Raw genomic sequence first — 6,000 nt, 5'->3', positions numbered from 1 at the left:
TGGCTCTCTCCCAGAGCGAGGCTGGAGAACTCGAATGCCGGGCCGGAGGGCGCGTTCAATTGCCCCATAATCGTTGCTTCCCTTGCAGACTAAGAAGCCCGTGGTGCTTAGACCGCAGACGTGGGAGTCCCCTGCGACGATGCTCACCATCGACGCGTTCTTGAAGTCGCTTTGGATCTCTTCGCCGCGCCGTCCCCAACACCGGACGGTGTGATTCGTGTCAATGGCGCAGGAGAAGACGCGCCCGAGGTGAGCGAGTGGTAGGAACCGCGGACGAGGAAGCGGGGGAAGCTGTCGTCCCCACGCCACCACCGAATCCCTGGGCCGTTCCGGTCGATGGCGGCGATCTGGTCCTCCCCGACGGTGAGGTTCGTCAACACGGCGGGTCCGTTGTAGACGCGCTTCGGGGGGAGATCGGTGGAGGAGCGTTGCTGGCGTTCCAGCAGAGAAGAAGCGGTGCCGCCGGACCTGAGCCCGCAGAGGAAGTCCCGGCCGCCGGAGACGGAGTCGAAGGAGACGTTTCGGCGGTATGGAGAAGACCGGCTTGCGTTCCACGGGCGCACGGATGCTCCGCGGCGAGGCCCCGGCGAGGACCCGCGCAGACGGTGCCCGTGCCGTGGCTGATGGCGACGGGGCGGCGGAGCCCAGCCCATCCGCGCGGCGGAGAAGAGGGCCATCAACACTGCGACAATCGTCACCGCGGCGGCGGCGACGGGAAGCCTCATCAGACGGTCCTGATGGGCCAGGCCAGAGGATACAGCGCTCTTCCCTTGGGGGTTGCCTCATCAGGAACGTTCGACAGTCTGAGAGCAAAGGAGAGAGAGAAATAGGGGGGTTTTAAATTTAGGGAGTAATGAACGCGGACTGGGGGGGGGGGTACGCGCAGTGATTTGGGAAATTCGTAAATGGACGGGAGGAAAGGGCTGAGAAAAGGAAAGAGATGGAGGACTTGGTCATCGAAACCAAATCAACGGCAGCGGAGAGATGGAAAATCAAATCGACGGCGGCGGAGAGATATGGATTCGAGAAATGTTAGAGCCCGGTTGTGGGAATTTTCCTTTGCTCTTTGAATTTAATGAAAAACGGTGGCAGGAGGCAGCAAACCAGCCCCAACTTCATCAGTTTTTATTGCCACTATTAATATTGGGACCTATAATGTAGCATGTGATTTTATTTTTATATAAAAAATAATATAAAGAAATAATAAATGAATATTAAAGAAAGATTGGAATTTTTGATCTTTTATTTTATTTTTATGCAATATTTATATAAATAAATAATAAATAAATGTCATTAAAAATTTTTCATGTGGTGGTTAAAATGTAAAATAGGTGAAAAAAAAAAAATCGAGATGGAAAAAAGCATCATGGATTTTGAATTTTGATGTATATAAATAAATAATAAATAAATGTGATTAGAATATCTCGTTTATTTTGTGGTTAAATTGTAAAACCGGTGAAGAGAGGAAATCGAGATTGAAAAAGCATCATGATTTTTGAATTTTTGTTATTTTATTTTTTATCTTCTTCTATAAAATATTTATATAAATAAATAATTGATGAATGTGACTAGTGATGTGTACCATTGCCAACTAGATCGGTTAATAAATAACGACATACTATATATCTCTAATTAGAATGCATTAATGGTGGCTAAAACTTATTAAGAGGACGGTTATAGTTTTGCATATTTGTGAGGTATGCTGTGCATAGTTACAACTCATTCTACATGTTTGAACGTTATGACATGCATGGCACGTGAATATTTTTCAAGTAATGGCTCTATGCCTTAGCTCTACGTAAATAGGATCCAGGGGACCTCAAAATATATTTATTTGCTCACTCCATTTCAATTTTTATGGCTGTACTTCTAAATTTTTATTGTTCTACTTCAAAATTCAACCTAACTTAAACATCAGAGGTTTCTTTATTGGATCAAGTTTGACAACCTTCGATATTTATTTTTATTTTTTATTTTTTGTTTACAAGCTGAACCTTCCATTCTAAATAGAAGATCCAAGCAAACTAATTAGCATTCCAATTCATCCAAGTTTGTCACATAGAATTTTAGTGGGAATGTCATGGCCCGGCCCAAATAACAAACCCCAGCCCAAACAAAAAAAAAAAAAAAAAAAAGAGAAACAAGAGAAAGACTCTCGAAAGGAGTCTTCTTCCTCCTCTCACCGTCTCCCAACCGGAGTCGGAAAGAGGCCCACTCCGACTCTATTTAAAGAGGAGAACCCTCCTCTCTCCCTCTCACCGAGAACCCGAAGTCCACCGACGGTAATCGCCGAAAATCATTGTGGAAGATCGACTCTGTGCCCGTCTAATTTTCACGTCGGAAAGCTTCACCGGCGTCGAAGGTGAGCCTCCTCCTCTTCCTCTCTTCTCCTCCTTTCTTCCTGTGCCCGTGTGTACGATCGTCGGTGACTGAAGTCGCTGGATTTTGTTACGAAAGAAACCTCTGTTTTTATCCTCTTTTCTTCGATTTTTCGGACGTCGGTGGTCGCCGTCGGCCACCAGTTTGGGTCCTCCGAGCCATCCGTCATCATCCTTTTATCGTCGGCCAGTCTCATGCTGATCGGTCACCGATCGACCGACTAATCGAGGAGATTGTGAGGTCCCCTATTTCGGCCCAAAGGAAGCCACGGGAAGAAGGAAGGAAAAGAAAAAGAAAAAGAAAAAGAAAGAAAAAAAAAGAAGAAAAATAGAAAAAAAAATATAGACTCTCTTCTCTCTCTCTTCCTTTTTTCTTCTCTCTACTTTTTCTTTCTCTCTCTAGTCTCTCTCTACTTTCTCTCTTTAGATTATTTCTCTCTCCTGAGATTTTTTAGAATTTTGAGAAGAATGATGATGAATTTAAATGATCCTAGTGATGAATTTTTGATCTGCGATCGTCGGAACGGTACACCGGCATCCACTTTGATCAGATTAGGTATTTTTAAGATTTATTTTTCATAATTTTATTGAATTATCCACATGATAATCTTAGCATGATATTGATCTGACATCGATCGGATTTGTTGAATCATATTGTCTGAGGAGTCCAAGATGAATTTTCTCTCTAAATTTTTTTCTCTAGAATTTTCTCTCTCTAAGCTATTTCTCTCTCGATCGATTTCTCTCTCTAAAAAAAGATTAGCCAATGAACAGAATTTCTTTTAATATTTCTGATGCCTAATGAAGATCCTGATCCCATGATTGTCAGACAGCGTACGTGCACCCACCCTTGATCAGATTAAATATCTTTAGATTTTATTACCCATGATTCTATTGAATTATCCATGTGATAATTTCAGCATGATTTGATTAATTTATCTTGATCTGATCAATCGAATTTGTTGAACCGTATCATCTGATTAGTACAGATTCATCTTCATGAATTTCTCTCTTTAGAATTGTATCTCTCTAGAAGTTTATTTTTTTAGAATTTATTAAGAAAAAAAATTTATTTTGATGAGTTTTGAATGATTTTGGTGAAAACATCCTGATCCATGGTTGTCAGGTAGTATCCAGCACCTTGATCAGACCATGAATCCTTAGATTTGATCATCCATGATTTTGATTTAATCATGACTGGATTTGATCATGTTGATTTTATCAATCGAGATATTGCACCAATCGTAATATTGGATTGTGTCATCTGATTAATTTAAATTATACCTCATGAATTCTCTCTCCTCTGATTTTTTCTCTCTACTTGATTTTATGAAACCAATAAAGAAACCTCGATCCTATCACTTCGAATCTGATTTGATCTGATAGTCAAACTTTGGATCGTCTATGTCCTAATTAGATTTTGATTAGATGAAATTAGATGATCGGATCCCAATCTAAACCGTTGAAATATGATACTCGTATTTTTTTCTGATTATTGAATTTGATTTGTATAGGTATCATTGACACCTGATAATCGGATATTGTGATATGGTTTATGAACTGAAGAATTTTGAAAGAAAATGTATAGAATTATGTAGATTTATTGGAATGCGCTCGAGATAAGTAATATTTTATTTTTTCTAATTTATCGATAAATTATAATATTTTTTCTGATATGATTTGTGAAACGATGCATGAATTGGATGAATGATATTTTATTATGAAAATATCTTATTTGAAATGTTATGATGAAGCATGATTGAACATATTGATTTTATGATGCATTATATTGATTGATTTGATACTACATTATTATATATTTTTTTATTGAAATTAGAATATAAAACATGATTTATGAAGAATTCTGATATAAAAACAATATGAATTGGCAACCTGACTATGTAAAGGACCCGCCAATGGGGGCATATACGTTGGCAATTGATTTATCCTGAGGATTTATGTCGTCCAGAGAGACCAGCGACAAACCATCAGAGAGACCAGCAAGTTTCGAGGACTTTACTGCTAGATAATTTGTAACTCACCACAAGAATATACGCCGGTGTTATGACCTGCCACAAAAAAAATATGGTCATAGCTCATGGATTGACGAAAAAAATTTAAGAATGAAAGAAATTGAAATCTTGAAAAAAACTCAAATTTTGAAAAAAAATAAATTTGACATGAACTATATTGCATAATCGAAATTGATTTCAAATTGATGAACTCGATATGCTTATTTTTATAAATGATTATTTACTTTAATGGCTGATGAAATCTATTGAAAGTGATCATTGCTTACTGGGCTGTCTAGCTCATCACCTCCTATTTTACTATTTTTACAGATATTGAGGAATTAAGATGATACAAGATATGAATGGAAGAATGATTAGAAGCAGAATCTCCAAACTTTTATTTTATGTTGGAAGTCTTATTGAATTTGATGTAAAGCCTATATTAATTATTATCGAATTTATTGAGATATTAAAGAAGAAATTTAGATCATTATGTTTTAGATCTAAATTATTGACTAATTATTTCGCTGTTTTTTTAGGATAGCATGATAAGATGCCTTGCATGCTTATGAGAAGAGTTTCTTATGAGTATGCGGCGGTTGCCATAACTCTCGATTCACAATCTCGGATCGGGGGTGTGACAAGGAATAAATAGAAAAATTGAAATTCTTGTAAAATAGATGAAGAGAAAAAAAATCTGCAAGATGGAAAAAAATATTAAAAAGAAATATCCACAATAAAGCATAAAGGAGGCCCACATTATTATTGAAGAAGATTCTTTACTAGTTGTTATACTTAGATGGTTGTCTAGATTTATATCTTTTGAATTTGATTCTCATCCACTTCCATAAAATCGTCAGAATATAAGGACAATTCTACTATCTTTTGAAGTTCAAAATATTTCTAAAAAAATAAACAATGCCACAAATTGGATAGCGACATATATAGCTAATCATATGGGATTTATACTTCGAACACTGTTGCCAGTTATTTTTTTCTGAATTTTATAATATCTTATTTGCTGATTTTTATAGATGTTTTTATGCTATATTAGTTTAATAAATCTATTTTATCAAAAACACACGCAGGCACGCGCACGTGTGTGTGTGTATATATATATATATATATATATTTAAATAAAAATGGACTTAGTCAAGTTTAGAACTTTATAGGGGTGTTTCCCTGCGGGAGGGATGGCATGATCCACATCATCGAATAGCGATCTGGAGTGTGACATGATCGTCGGTCTTTTGAGAAGCCTCGAGCAACGCCAAGAGGGGAGGACCGACCCACGGTGACCGGTTTAATTTTTTTCGCGTTGGGCTCGTCCCTCTCTCTCTCTCTGTGTGCTCGTGTTGTCTGACCAGGTCCGTAGTCAAAGTGGCTGTAACCATTTGGTCAAAAGCCATGAAGGGGTAGAACAAAAGACTTGAGTTAGAGATCCCGTAACCATCAGGTGACGATGGGACGAGCACCGGGTGGAGAAAGAGAGGCATGGGACCGTGATCAGTGGCTCCGTGGCGATGATATCGTGACTCTTCCTGCTCCAGAAGCTACCAATTTGAAATAGATGGTGGAGGACGGTCGTCGCCGTTGGTCTCGTGGACACG

The sequence above is a fragment of the Elaeis guineensis genome, chromosome 5 (genome assembly GCF_000442705.2).
Source record: "Elaeis guineensis isolate ETL-2024a chromosome 5, EG11, whole genome shotgun sequence".
NCBI lineage: Eukaryota > Viridiplantae > Streptophyta > Magnoliopsida > Arecales > Arecaceae > Elaeis > Elaeis guineensis.
The sequence above is the reverse complement of the archived record's forward strand: the minus strand, read 5'-3'. Positions refer to the sequence as shown.